The sequence below is a fragment of the Pseudophryne corroboree genome, chromosome 1, assembly GCF_028390025.1.
Source record: "Pseudophryne corroboree isolate aPseCor3 chromosome 1, aPseCor3.hap2, whole genome shotgun sequence".
In the NCBI taxonomy this organism is placed as follows: domain Eukaryota; kingdom Metazoa; phylum Chordata; class Amphibia; order Anura; family Myobatrachidae; genus Pseudophryne; species Pseudophryne corroboree.
In genome coordinates this window covers 859,575,943-859,591,965 of record NC_086444.1, presented here as the reverse complement: position 1 = coordinate 859,591,965, position 16,023 = coordinate 859,575,943, and the positions used below count along the sequence as shown (strand labels likewise).

General features: G+C 43.1%; 1 protein-coding gene across 7 annotated transcripts in view; it reads right to left on the bottom strand.

The window, feature by feature from the left end:
• CSGALNACT1 (chondroitin sulfate N-acetylgalactosaminyltransferase 1) overlaps positions 1-16,023 on the bottom strand; it is a 558,708-nt gene that overhangs the window by 293,357 nt on the left and 249,328 nt on the right. For 5 of the 7 annotated variants that reach the window (XM_063919982.1, XM_063919986.1, XM_063919983.1 and 2 more), the window contains one exon: positions 13,146-13,206. The exons of 1 other annotated variant lie outside the window; for it this stretch is intronic. The gene's annotated coding sequence lies outside the window, so the exon portion shown is untranslated. Of the gene's footprint in view, positions 1-13,145; positions 13,207-13,543; positions 13,751-16,023 lie in introns of those variants that run through there. One more of the 7 variants, XM_063919987.1, reaches the window with a different exon arrangement.

Sequence of the window (16,023 nt, the reverse complement as noted above, 5' to 3'; positions counted from 1 at the left end):
ATATACAGTATATTTCGATAGACGTAACGCTCTATGATATTGAAAATGGTGTCAAAAAATTCTGTAGAATAGGGGATATTTATATGAACACTTTCCCAGACTCTATGCAAATTACTACAACCTTACGAAGTAAGGACTTCAAAAAAAGACTACCTGGTTTGTTCTCACACAGGTTACTTAATTTCTCCCATCTTATTCCCCACGACAGATGGTTAGCTTGTAATCGCCTGGGGGGCCCCGTGCCCATGACTTGAACCTTACTGTTAGGTAACCTGGTGACAGTTGGTGAATCCATAATATTGGCCAAAATTATGCTAAGCACCTGAAATTACTCAGTTATATTGCACAGTTTATTATAATTATTCTGATTAGCAGTGTTTAGTATGTCGAGTGTGCACCTGCATTTTTTTTTCTGCGTGATGCATATGGAGAGAACCAGATTTTTGAAACATAACGTCTGAGATATTATTCAAAGATCAGTGAAATTGAGAAAATGATCTGCCATTGGTCAACTTTTCCTTTAATAGTAGTCCAATAGTCCACCAGTCACTTACTGGGACCTCTATCTTATTGTACATTTACAGTAAGACAGACATAAAAAACAAAAAAATTAAATAATCTAACTTATTTCCTTGTAATAATCATGATTTTTTAAATCTGGCTTCAGGCGAAATTTTGGCCCACCTATATACGGTGACAGCAGGCCAATGACCATGTATTGTTGCATGACTAATTTGTGGTGAGATTAGCAGACAGGAAATTACATACAATAGTTGGTGCAGAATGCTGCAGCTATATTATTATAATATGTAACCAGCCTCCCTTTCACATCCTACAGTGGTTTCCAGTTATTTTAAGACCAACTTGCTGACTTTTAAAGGGTTTATTATACAGTGCTCATACTCCCCTTTGTACGTCAGACAAGAAAATTATCTACATCCAGAATCCCTTTGAAATCGTTTTGTGATAAGGCCTTCTTTCACACTGCAGATTTTTCTTTTTTTTTGAGGCTTATGAAAGAAACAAAAAGCAGTCTAAAATGTACATTTTATATAGTTCCCTACATTATATGGGGAGTATGAGTCACAATTCTAAGGCATTGAAGCAAATGTGCTTCCAAATGTCAGGGGAAAGCACTTCACGCCTTGTAAAGGGCCCCATACACATAGACCGATAATGCCCGATTTCAGCCCAATTCGGGCATTCGGCCCGATATATAATGGGTGAAATCGTGCATTTTCGGTGTGCTTTTCCCCCGATCCGATCCGCGTTCCCGTGTGCATCAGATCGGATCCCCCTAGATCCGACATATCACGAGTGCTGCACTCGTCATAGGTCGGATCCCGCAGTAATGGATGGGAAAGTAAAAGATACATTGTATGCAAAAAAAAACCTGCAAACGATATATCTAATACTATCCTGCCAACGGGGAGGCTGCCGGGAGGTTGGAGGAAATCTTATATGACATGACGTACTGTCATGTCATATAAGTGTATGGGGCCCTTAACATTACTAATATCTCCTTGTATCCTATGAAGGTGCACAGGAAAATTAGCAATGTTCCTGTACCATACTCTACCATGATGTACACACTAAAGGGGAATTAGGACTAGTATTGTAGTTGACATTTTGCAACACAAATGTGAGCACTGCTGTGCAATTTTCATCCAACAAGATGAATTACTGTCCTAGTAGTTACACAGAGGATGGCATACAGAGTAGAGTTTAATACTGGCAATGGCACCCTATGGTGCAGAATGTTCTCTAATTAATTGAAATATTCAGAGCCATTAACAGCTGGACTAATAAGAAATAGTTTGGACTTACGTCTTAATCAATCATGTTGCCTGCATTCATTTCTACTTCATATTGTATTTGCTCTCATCTAATTCACACCCCATTTTGTTCCATTAAGGCAATTGTCTACTACAGAGATATTCAACATGTGGTTCTCAAGCTACTGTGGAACTAGACATAACAGCATACCCTGCCACAGTTTTAGCATGCCCTAATAGCAAAACTGTGACAGGGTTTGCTTGGATGTGTAGTACGTATAGCAGGGTAAGGCTGCATGTTGAATAATACCCCTGGTCTACTTGATCTGTGGAAACCTTCCTTTTTCTAACTGAGACTAGAGTGTCAGTGTCCTACAATTCTATTCTCCGGTTTGTATTTTACATATATCACAAACATGGAACCCTGGAATGATCCTGTAATGTCACTGTCACACGTGATGCTGACCGACAGGCTGCCCACCCTTGTACTAGGTAGCACTTTCAAGCACACATTAACAACTATCTGGAAACCTGCCTTTCAAGATAAAACAAACTCTTTTTAGCTGGAAAATAATAGTTTTCTCTTCTAAATGCCCCACCTTTTCTTTTTATTAATACTTTATATATTTAATATATTTAATTATATATATTGTATTATTTGCTTTTTGCTCTATTTGTCACTTAACAACTTAACACCCCCCCCCCCCCCACCCCCTCCACCCACACACAAGATAAAAAAAAATCCTCAACCATATCTAGTAATTGGGAAAAAAATATTCTACAGCAGAGGTGGTCAGGAATGGTGGTGCCACAAATGAAAAACAGTGGGCATCCACTCCAATAGGATTTTAACTTTTGCCCACCCCCCAAAAAAGTGTGGTTTTATAGCTTAGGTCTAAGTGCCATTTTATAGATCAAGTTCTGATTGCTTCAGAAGGTGTGAAAATAATTTATTCCATTTTTTTATACCTGGAATGCTGGGAGTTGGACATCTCTTAAAAACATTTCTGTTGGAAACTAGAATGTTCAAGTTTTACTTTACTTCCCAGTAAATTTTTAGAAAAGCATGAGCATCAAGTTATTCTGCCGTTGGATTGGAATTATGTTTAACTGTGTATAAATGGGAACTTCCATAGCACTAGCAGTGGTAGATTATAATTAAATGTGGATTGAGGAGACTAAAGGAATTTAAGAGATAGGCTAAAAATCATTAATTTATTTATACTTTGGCTAGTCCATTACAAACAGACAGCCATAGGCGGCGGCAGGGGGGGGGTGCTTGGTGCGCACAGGCACCCCCCCCTAATGTCTGTAACCCCCTCACACGTACCTGATGCTGCAGTATCGGCGATCGCAGAGTGTGCTCATTTCTGTCCTCCCACCCATTGCGCCCGCCACCCCCTCCGCTCAGTCTGTGTGTCATTCATTTGTATGGTGCAGTATCACTGACGTAATCCTACTTCCAGTTCCTCTAACCCAGGGATGGGGAACCTTCGGCCCTCCAGCTGTTGTTGAACTACACATACCAGCATGCCTTGCTACAGTTTTGCTATTTGGCCATGCTAAAACTGTTGCAGGGCATGCTGGGATGTGTAGTTCAACAACAGCTGGAGAGCCGAAGGTTCCCCATCCCTGCTCTAACCTGTGAGATGTGTCGTGATGATGTCATGCCGCGTGCATGCCCGCTTATGCTCCCACCCACGCTCTCTTTCTCTCCTCATCATGTGCCAATGCCACAGAATACAGCATTCCTCTTGGAGGAGGACAAGTTAAAATTCAATATCAATATATATTTCGAGAGATTAGGATATAATCTATGGTAATAAAATATACAAATTGAACATATATTAAACAGATTTTATCTATCTATCTATCTATATATATATATATATGTGCATCAATTCTCTATATTATTTAGTTAGCATTGAATGCCAATATGTGGTGGTGGACACGCCTGATAGGCGGTGCTAAACACGCCCTTCTATTCGTGCACCCCCTAATAAAATGTCCTGCGCACGCCTATGCTGACAGCTAAAAATACAATGGAGAAGAGAAGCATGAATTTATGTAGCTACAAAATCCTACGTATGGTACCTACCTTATGAACTGGTTTCAGTGAAGCTGCACTGCAGAGTGGAGAAGTTTTCTTTTCCTTTTGTGCCAGGGCCTCCCTCACACAGGTGGTAGAAAGGACTTGCAAGGCCTTTTGTAGCATTAATATTGTGTTTTATTGGTGCTTTGGGGAATTTTTGCAATGCTGCAATTGCACTGCACTGTACTTCCAATTATATTAAAAAAAAAAAGGTTTAAAAAGCTACATGCACTCTTGCTCAAGCAGCTTTTGTGTTTCACCTTTTAAGTAATTATTAGGCATTCAACTTGCTTCATAAGTCACTGATTGCTTGGACCTGTCACCGTCCTCTGTTGTTAGTGCTGTATGCATTAACAATTATTAGACAGATCCTGCATTTGGTAATAGTGCCAGAAAGCTGCTTATACAGCAGACATTCAGGGCCCACAGTACGTCATAAGGGTGGCAGAAGCTGCTAGTCTCTATGTGCAATCCAACAAACAAGACTATATAAAATCAAAGATTCAAGTACATATTGTATGTAGAAACTTAATCACTGTTAGGGTGTGTACACACGGTGAGATCCTTGCTATGGACGATTTTCACTTGCGATTTCCCTTGAACTCCCCGGAGCCCAGCACCACCGATTTTGACTAACTTTTCTTGAAATATGAACTATGTGTTCTCACGATTTTGGCTTATGTGAGATTTTGGCTTATGTGAGATGTCATTGACATGTGAGATGAACTAGATAGTACACCGATCTAGCAAGGATTAACTTGCCTGCACAGTCTATCTTTTCTTGCGATGCCGACCTGGGGGGACCGCGCATCGGGATCGAATCGGGATAGCAAGTGGCATAACACCTTGCGATTTGCACTAACTTTTCTTGCGATTTTGACTATATAGTCAAAATTGAAAGAAAATATCTCACTGTGTGTACACACCCTTACATTCTAGTTAGAGATTTGCACCGGACATTTTTCGGGTTTTGTGTTTTGGTTTTGGATTCGGTTCCGCGGCCTTTTTTTGGAATCGGACGCGTTTTGGCAAAACCTCCCTAAAAAATTTTTGTCGGATTACGGTGTGTTTTGGATTCGGGTGTTTTTTTACAAAAAAACCTCAAAAACAACTTAAATCATAGAATTTGGGGGTCATTTTGGACCCATCGTATTATTAACCTCAATAACCATAATTTCCACTCATTTTCAGTCTGTTCTAAACACCTCACAATATTATTTTTAGTCCTAAAATTTGCACCGAGGTCGCTGGATGACTAAGCTAAGCGACCCAAGTGGCCGACACAAACACCTGGCCCATCTAGGAGTGGCACTGCAGTGTCAGACAGGATGGCAGATTTAAAAAATAGTCCCCAAACAGCACATGATGCAAAGAAAAAAAAGAGGTACACCAAGGTCACTGGATGGTTAAGCTAAGCGACCCAAGTGGCCGACACAAACAACTGGCCTATCTAGGAGTGGCACTGCAGTGTCAGACAGGATGGCACTTAAAAAAATAGTCCCCAAACAGCACATGATGCAAAGATAAATTAAAGAAAAAAAGAGGTGCAAGATGGAATTGTCCTTGGGCCCTCCCACCCACCCTTATGTTGTATAAACAGGACATGCACACTTTAACAAACCCATCATTTCAGCGACAGGGTCCGCCACACGACTGTGACTGAAATGACTGCTTCTTTTTTGGTGGGGGCCCAAACCAACCAATCTCTCCTTGCACAAACTGGCTCAACAGAGGCAAGATGTCCACCTCCTCCTCATCGTCCGATTCCTCGCCCCTTTCACTGTGTACATCCCCCTCCTCACAGATTATTAATTCGTCCCCACTGGAATCCACCATCTCAGGTCCCTGTGTACTTTCTGGATGCAATTGCTGGTGAATGTACGCCGATTGCTGACAAGGTGAGCGGCTGCACTAAACACTCTTTCGGAGTACACACTGGAGGAGGGGCAACTTAGGTAAAATAAATCCAGTTTGTGCAAGGGCCTCCAAATTGCCTCTTTTTCCTGCCAGTATACGTACGGACTGTCTGACGTGCCTACTTGGATGCGGTCACTCATATAATCCTCCACCATTCTTTCAATGGTGACAGAATCATATGCAGTGACAGTAGACGACATGTCAGTAATCATTGGCAGGTCCTTCAGTCCTGACCGCCAGCGGGTGGGCTCGGAATTCTTAGCCTTTTCCTCGCAGCACCAGTTGCGGGAGAATGTGAAGGAGGAGCTGTTGACGGGTCACGTTCCACTTGACTTGACAATTTTCTCACCAGCAGGTCTTTGAACCTCTGCAGACTTGTGTCTGCCGGAAAGAGAGATCCAACGTAGGTTTTAAATCTAGGATCGAGCACGGTGGCCAAAATGTAGTGCTCTGATTTCAAAAGATTGACCACCCGTGAATCCTGGTTAAGCGAATTAAGAGCTCCATCCACAAGTCCCACATGCCTAGCGGAATCGCTCTGTTTTAGCTCCTCCTTCAATCTCTCCAGCTTCTTCTGCAAAAGCCTGATAAGGTGAATGACCTGACTCAGGCTGGCAGTGTCTGAACTGACTTCACGTGTGGCAAGTTCAAAGGGTTGCAGAACCTTGCACAACGTTTAAATCATTCTCCACTGCACTTGAGTCAGGTGCATTCCCCCTCCTTTGCCTATATCGTATGCAGATGTATAGGCTTGAATGGCCTTTTACTGCTCCTTCATACTCTGAAGCATATAGAGGGTTGAATTCCACCTCGTTACCACCTCTTGCTTCAGATGATGGCGGGGCAGATTCAGGAGTGTTTGCTGGTGCTCCAGTCTTCGGCACGCGGTGGCTGAATGCTGAAAGTGGCCCGCAATTCTTCGGGCCACCGACAGCATCTCTTGCACGCCCCTGTCGTTTTTCAAATAATTCTGCACCACCAAATTCAATGTATGTGCAAAACATGGGACGTGCTGGAATTTGCCCACATGTAATGCACGGACAATATTGGTGGCGTTGTCCGATGTCACAAATCCCCAGGAGAGTCCAATTGGGGTAAGCCATTCTGCGATGATGTTTCTCAGTTTCCGTAAGAGGTTGTCAGCTGTGTGCCTCTTATGGAAAGCGGTGATACAAAGCGTAGCCTGCCTAGGATTGAGTTGGCGTTTGCGAGATGCTGCTACTGGTGCCGCCGCTGCTGTTCTTGCTGCGGGAGGCAATACATCTACCCAGTGGGCTGTCACAGTCATATAGTCCTTAGTCTGCCCTGCTCCACTTGTCCACATGTCCGTGGTTAAGTGGACATTGGATACAACTGCATTTTTTAGGACACTGGTAACTCTTTTTCTGAGGTCTGTGTACATTCTCGGTATCGCCTGCCTAGAGAAATGGAACCTAGATGGTATTTGGTACCGGGAACACAGTACCTCAAGCAAATCTCTAGGTTCCTGTGAATTAACGGTGGATACCGGAAACACGTTTTACACCGCCCAGGCTGCCAAGGCCTGAGTTATCCGCTTTGCAGCAGGATGACTGCTGTGATATTTCATCTTCCTCGCAAAGGACTGTTGGACAGTCAATTGCTTACTGGAAGTAGTACAAGTGGTCTTCCGACTTCCCGTCTGGGATGACGATAGACTCCCAGCAGCAACAACAGCAGCGCCAGCAGCAGTAGGTGTTACACTCAAGGATGCATCGGAGGAATCCAAGGCAGGAGAGGACTCGTCAAACTTGACAGTGACATGGCCTGCAGGGCTTGGCTTTCCGGTCTAAAGAGGAAATTGACACTGAGGGAGTTGGTGGTGTGGTTTGCAGGAGCTTGGTTACAAGAGGAAGGGATTTAGTTGGCAGTGGACTACTTCTGCTGTCATCCAAAGTTTTTGAACTTGTCAATGACTTCTGATGAATGCGCTCCAGGTGACGTATAAGGGAGGATGTTCCTAGGTGGTTAACGTCCTTGCCCCTACTTATTACAGCTTGACAAAGGCAACACACGGCTTGACACCAGTTGTCCGCATTTCTGTTGAAATAATTCCACACCGAAGAGGTGATTTTTTTTGTAATTTGACCAGGCATGTCAATGGCCATATTCGTCCCACGGACAACAGGTGTCTCCCCGGGTGCCTGACTTAAACAAACCACCTCACCATCAGAATCCTCCTTGTCAATTTCCTCCTCAGCGCCAGCAACACCTATATCCTCATCCTGGTGTACTTCAACAGTGACATCTTCAATTTGACTATCAGGAACTGGACTGCGGGTGCTCCTTCCAGCACTCGCAGGGGGCGTGCAAATGGTGGAAGGCGCAAGCTCTTCCCGTCCAGTGTTGGGAAGGTCAGGCACAACCGACACAATTGGACTCTCCTTGGGGATTTGTGATTTAGAAGAACGCACAGTTCTTTGCTGTGCTTTTGCCAGCTTAAGTCTTTTCATTTTTCTATCGAGAGGATGAGTGCTTCCATCCTCATGTGAATCTGAACCACTAGCCATGAACATAGGCCAGGGTCTCAGCCGTTCCTTGCCACTCCGTGTCGTAAATGGCATATTGGCAAGTTTACGCTTCTCCTCAGACGCTTTTAATTTAGATTTTTGGGTCATTTTACTGAACTTTTGTTTTTTGGATTTTACATGCTCTCCACTATGACATTGGGCATCGGCCTTGGCAGACGACGTTGATGGCATTTCATCGTCTCGGCCATGACTAGTGGCAGCAGCTTCAGCACGAGGTGGAAGTGGATCTTGATCTTTCCCTATTTTACCCTCCACATTTTTGTTCTCCATTTTTTAATGTGTGGAATTATATGCCAGTAATATATCAATAGCAATGGCCTACTGTACCGTACTGCTAAATATTATATACTAGTGGTCAGCAAAATTATGCACTGTCCTCCTACTATATATACTGCGCACAACTAAAATGCACCACAGGTATGGATGGATAGTATACTTGACGACACAGAGGTAGGTGGAGCAGTGGACTACTGTACCTTACTGCTATATATTATATACTGGTGGTCAGCAAAATGATGCACTGTCCTCCTACTATATATACTGCGCACAACAACTAAGATGCACCACAGGTATGGATGGAAAGTATACTTGACGACACAGAGGTAGGTAGAGCAGTGGACTACTGTACCGTACTGCTATATATTATATACTGGTGGTCAGCAAAATTATGCACTGTCCTCCTACTATATATACTGCGCAAAACTTAAATGCACCACAGGTATGGATGGATAGTATACTTGACGACACAGAGGTAGGTAGAGCAGTGGACTACTGTACCGTACTGATATAATACTGGTGGTCACTGGTCAGCAAAATTCTGCACTGTCCTCCTACTATATACTACAATGCAGCACAGATATGGAGCGTTTTTCAGGCAGAGAACGTAGATATTTTTAGCACACTGAGCACAGATATTTGCAAGCACACTGAGCACAGATATTTGCAGCACACTGAATACAACGGAGAAAATGCTGCACACGTCCTCTCCCTATCATCTCCATTGCACGAGTGAAAATGGCAGCAACGCGCGGCTCATTATATAGAATACGAATCTCGCGAGAATCCGTCAGCGGGATGAAGACGTTCAGGCGCGCTCGGGTTAACCATGCAAGGCGGGAAGATTAGAGTCTGCCTCGGAACCGTGTAAAATGGGTGAAGTTCGGGGGGGTTCGGATTCCGAGGAACCGAACCCGCTCATCACTAATTATAGTTATACAATTATTTAACAAAATGGCCAGAAACAGTTTAACATTCATCCAATGTGTAGTAACCATCTGGACCTGATATTTATATATGCACGTTTCCTCCAAGTACTCTTGTACATAAATGTGTTCATGCATAGTTCCTACACAGGCAATTATTCTTAAAATATGACCATGATAATTACTGCACATTATATCTAGCACCTATACTAGAAAGCTGGGTTCGAGATCACACTTATTGTTATTTCCTCTGTTGCGTTCTCAACCACAGATGAAACGCACAGGAAAATTGCAATGCTCTGCCAAAGATCAGGACTTCTTGTATAATAAAGGATCTGATATATAGTAGGAGGGGCATGGAAGCGCCTGGCGGATATATGCTCCTAACAATTCAGGGAAGTTGTTTCAACTTTGTTTAATATAATTTTTTCTATCAATAAATACTACACAGTATTGGTGCCTATATTTAGAGGCCTCACAAAAACAGAATAACATTACTAAAATCAGAATACCCACTGATATTCCCAGAACATCATCTGCCACTGCTCCCCGACTGACAACTCTGCTCTTCTCTCAAAAAAGCAAAACAGATAACTTCTACCAGCAGGCAAAAGAGTAGTCAGCACATTCATCAGACATACAGTAGCACACTCAGTAGAGCCTCTCTCTGCTCAGTAGGGTAGGGTGGTATTACTGGACTCCTACTTTTGCTAAGGGGCCCAGCAATGCACTATTCTGCAACTCAGTAATGGCATTTGCACTGGAGTTAGGCTACTTAGTTCAGGATGCATATACAGAGCTTCAATATAATACATCATATAAATGAACAGCTTTTTTTTAATTATTTCCTAAATTAGAAAGCTATATTGTCCAATTTAAATAAGTAAATATAAATAAATAAAACAGGTTAAGAGTAAATACAATTCTTTGTAAAGGTCCATACACACTTAACGATAAAATGAGCGACGTCGCTCATTTTCCTCCTCCTTGAGCGACGTCGCTCATTTTATCGTCAAGTGTGTATGCCGCCAGCGACGACCGATGCACGGCCCCGCGGGTCGGCAACGATCGTCGCTGTCGGTAGGGCATGCATGAAGGATGTGGACTGTCGTCCACGACCTACATGCAGGGCTGGCGGGGGCGTGACGTCACTGAGCGATATGAGCGGTCATATCGCTCAGTGCGTACAGGCGGCCGCCGACCGGCCGGCCCGGGAGGGGGAAACGTCAGAGCGACATCGTCTAATGTGTATGGGCCTTAAGACAAAAAAGGACTAAAGGTGGGTACACACTTAGCGATAAATTAAACAATGTCACTCATTTTTACCCTTCCTGAGCGACGCTGTTTACTTTATAACTAAGTGATAATGCCGCCGCCGAGCGATGTGCGGCCCCGTGGGGCGTTAACGATCCTTGCTGTTGGCCGTGCATGCAGCTCAATTTGAACTGTCATTCAAAAACTACATGCACGGCCCGGCCGCGGCGTGACATCACCGAGCGATATCGTTTGCATATCGCTCAGTGTGTACACACTGCCGCCTACCGGAACATCGCCTAGCCTAGTGTGTACCCAACTTAAGAAATAAAACAACAAAGGTCCATAGGCTTTGCTTTCAGCAGTACAGTGCAGATGAGATTACTGCAAATGCAAAGAGAGAACTATTTCTGGTGCATTTTTGTGTGGTGTATTATATAATGTGTAACTACATCAAACTGTGACAGAAGTTATAACACCTGTTCACAATTCCCCTTCAGAAATTCATATAAAAGCTGTAATCTGTGACTATCTGCTATGCCATAAGGACACACAGTGCTTGGGTAGCCCCAGAGATTCTACAATTCCCCACTAAAGTAACAGCTTGTAAGATCTACCTCACTATTTAGTAAGTTTATGATGTCATGCAAGAAAGCAGGTGCTCCTTTCAGTGCAGATATCAGACATAGCAACGAAAGGCTCAATATATGCAGATTCGTAGCCAAGGTAAAATCACAGCTGATTAAACTGCTCTATAAATAATGTAAAGGCTACATTTATAACTTACTCTATTTGTATTATGTTTTATCCTCTATTCATCACATAGAAATTATTTTTCTAAACAGTGTATTCGTTTATTGCCTCCCATCATGTTGCAAAGAGGGCGACCCTCACATACCTCTGATACCACACTGTGAGGGATATTTGATTGACCACAATACTTTTTCGGGAGAATAAAATGGGGTTTATCACGATTTTTGCCTGATGTTTTGCTATGGACAATTCAATTATTCCCCGTTTTTTTTTCTATTCAAAAATGATTATTTTTTGTGTGAAAACACATAGGATCCAGGATAAGTTCCCGAACCTATGTATTATGGGGGGGGGAAATGGGTCTGTTAGTTCTGGTTATCGTGTATTTATTTTTTGACTGTCTCAGGTACGCAACTAAAAATCACAGATGACTGCCGGCATCAGGGACAACTGAAAATCAATTAGAGGTAAATTACAAGCAGCCAGAGCGGTTATTATGTAGGAGTAAGTAAGACTGGATGAGTTGTGCTCTCATACACTGAAAGGTGTATGAGAACTACTTAGCTGTACACAGTGTGGTTCAGGTAACATAAAGAGAACGTTCCTGTCGGAGCAAGGGACTACATGGGAGTACAGGACACAAAGGGAGTTTCATCCAACAGCTGACTGCTTCTTTAATAATGATGCTCAGGGAAGGTAGAATTAAATATCATTGATAGTGATAGAATACAAAAGAATAGTGCCTCTTTGACCAAGTCATGACTGAACGGTAGAAATGGTATAAAAAGCAGATCTATATATCTATCGATTTGAACCACACATCTTTCTTTCTGAGATGGGACATTGTCTATTCAGCATGGGGAGCACTGTGCTCAGACTAGTTGTGTTTTAGAAAAACCTCTCCTGTAATGACACCACTTTTGTCACACACAACTTAAAATGATCTGAGATGAGTACAGGTATGTTTCCTGCATTCCATTACTCTTTGCACAATCTTTTTTTATTTTGCAGCAATAAAACATGATTTATGTAATGAAAAAAATAAAATAAAATCAGCAAACACAACATGAACCCTTAATGACCACTTCCTGAAAGCATCATAAGCTTACTATGAGGGCCACATTCTTACAACATGAAAATGTAAGCTCTTTGACAGTCTCATTTAACCTCAGATGACTGATAAAGTGACATTTTTAAACTTAAGTTATGTGTGCACAGTCTGATGGATGATTGGCATCTTATCTAGACACTGATGAAGAAGAAAAAGTTACAGTATGTACCAAAATATATATGAAGCTACATACACCCCCCCCCCCTACCTTCTCTCTCTCACACACACACACACACACACACATACTATTTATTCAGCATTATATGAGCTTACACAGAATTAGTAGTTTGCCCTCGGGTCACCTGAAATACTGGGTGGTATGTCACTTGGTAAACCAACAAATAAGAGACATTTTTTTTTACAGATAAAAAATTATCTATTGTTGTACAGCCTTTATGCACCGGGATGAGCATTTTTTTAATTATGTACACACAGATTCAATATCAGTAATAAAATAAATTCATGTAAAAGGAAAGAAATACCACCACCTACCTTGTGCATCAGAATTCAACGCATGTATCCAATTCTAGATTCCAGAGTGTTGACATAAAATCTGCCCAACAAGAAAAAAAACAAAAACTAAATTCCACATACAAATGTAATTAAACATAAAGCCGATTGGTACTACAAAACAAAGTAAACTTTCATGATATCCCAAAAGAGAGCAGAACAGAAATAAAATGCAGGTTCAGTCCATGAGATTCCTGCATCCAGCACGTTCAGTTTTTAAAACTAGTTGCTAAAGTAACCCTCGCCCATGACTTTGCGTTGGCTGTACTGCAGGTATAATTGACATCGCTATGTAAGAGCCTTCTGTTGATGTCACTGGCATCCTTACAGTAACCAGCATCTTGCGTATAAAATGTATAGATTTAGATTGAAATAATAACCTTCCTAAAAAGAATCTTCTTGCTTCTGTAGCCTTTTTTTGTCCAGAAGATTATCAAATCCACAGACTTCAAATTCACTGGGCAGAGCTGAGAAGTGGAAAAGCAGCCTTCTGTTGCGTCAAAGAGCCCACTGTGAGCACAAAACACTGAACAGTGAGATATTAAACGGGCTGAAGACAGATTTCCGATGTACTTGCTGCATCATCTCACAGGACTAGCTGGAGTCTGTCCCGCATCTCTTACTGAGCAGCTGTACTCTACAGCTTCAAGAGGCAATCTCTCCCCTTCTCTAAACGGATGCTATTCACTGGCAAGAGGCACAGAAAACTGCATTCATGTACAGGAATTACTGTAGGGAGGAAAAGAAATTCAGACCGGCCCTATTCTGCGGAGACAGATGAGCAGAAAGGCTCATTGATTGTTTGTACCTTGGTGGTTCATACCCACATTCCACATAATAACTGCCCTTGTACAACTATTTAAAGTACCATGAGAAAATAAACTTTTCATACCATATTGAGCTCAGTACACAACTTTGCTCCATGGTTGCTTAACCTCTAAAATCTTTAGCCTCAAAATACATTCCACAAAGTCCTTCACCATCTTTTCCTGGTCAAATCATTGCTTCAACTCATGAACACATTCTTTTCAGTGTACTACTGCGAGGAAGTATATTCTTCTACACGTGTATTACTGGAGCAACAATGATATCCTAAGCATTTGTGACAATGGGCCTTATTCAGAGGTGTACACAATGTTTATGAAGTTGAGCGATTATCGTCAGATTGCGCATGCACTGCTCACGTGTCAAGGTACCTTTGCGAAGCCGCTCGCAATGAGGATTTCTTCGCAAAGTAATTGACCGTCAGGGATCATTTGGGTGCGTGTCACAACTGTTTTTGGGGTGATTTTCAGACTACATATGCAAGCTCATATGCAGAAAACATGGTGGCAGCGTCTCCTGCGATCATTCTGTGCAACTCAGATTGTCAATTATCAGAGGCTCTGTGATCATCGCTGTGTGTTTGTACGCAGATGCTGATATTTGCAAGGCCGCTGGTAGGAGTCTCAATCCATTTCCAGGTGGCTACAGCATTAGCATATTGTCGCACATCCTCTGCGTACATGATCTGAATCAGGCCCAAAGTACGTTACCAACATCAACAAGTATCTTAAGGTTGACATAATATTGGAATGACCTGTGTCAGGGAAATTGACTGATACTACATAGCACCAGGACTGCAATCGCGCAGATCTCGAAGTTCTAATGTAATGAGCGCAGAGTCTGATATAATACACTGAATATTCTATAATTCTGCCAGTTATAACATATACAGTGACAGAACTAGTGGCGGTGCATGGCACCGGGGCCTGCAGCCAGCAACACTATAATGAGTCAGACCAACTCATAGTACATTGCTGCTGCACTGCGGACCATAGCACAGAAAAGATGCAGTCCAGACGAAGTATAGGGGCCCTCTTCTTTGCTTCCATGTCCTCCCCTCATCTCTCCCTGAGTCCCCGGTGCTTCCTTCCTCTCTGCCAGTGACTTCCTCTCCTCTGGCTAAGGTCTGCTATGCTGCTCTCCTGGCTGCCTGGTGCCGCTTGCTGCTCTGATCATCCTGCAGCTGCAGTGTGTTGCTGCTGTGCTCAGATCTTCCCCACTGGTGGTCCTCGGTGCAGGCACAGATCAGCTCCTCCCCTTTGGGCTCTGCACAACCCGGTTCCTCTCTCTCCTTGACCCGGGATCTCCCTGTGCGGTGCTCCTCCTTCTTTCTTGGATGACCATCGCTACTGATCTGGAACTCCTCAGCCTGACCTCCTTAGTCTGCCTCTGGTTCTGACGCTTAATACTCTGCTGCCCATGCAGACAGTAGCAGCATTTGGCCAGCTGCTTCCTGAGTTTGTTTCCTGCCTATGTCTTGACTGAACCGGTTGCCGGTGGACTATGCCCCCCTGAATTACCCCTTACTGTGGTATTGATTTATGTGCCCCCTCATCTGTGACTGCACACAGGTTCTATGCGTAGTAACCCAGTCTCTGATACTAGTCTCCCTCCATGCCCCACACGATTTACAGCCTCTCCTTGCTACCGTCTGGCTTCCCCCATCACCCACTGCCTCCACTCATCAACCTCTGCCTGTCACATATCAGATTAATCAGCGTAGTCTTCTGGTGCATCCTAGTCACATTTTCACCCACAGAAAAGCCCAACGCTAGCAGCACCTCACGGTACCTGGTGCAACGAGAGGGGCTGTTTTGAGCGACTGCAGCAATTATGCACAGTATGAGGACACATCTGTACAATGCAAATTAGATGGACATGCCCCTCTCAAATATAAATCTCTCTTCCCCATTTGAAATCTGCCTCACCTCCAGTGATACTGATTAGCCTCTATATCATACCTCCAGCATATGGACTTAGAAAATGGGACCTTTAGCGCACCCTTTGGAAAAAGGGACATCGGGGGTCATTCCGA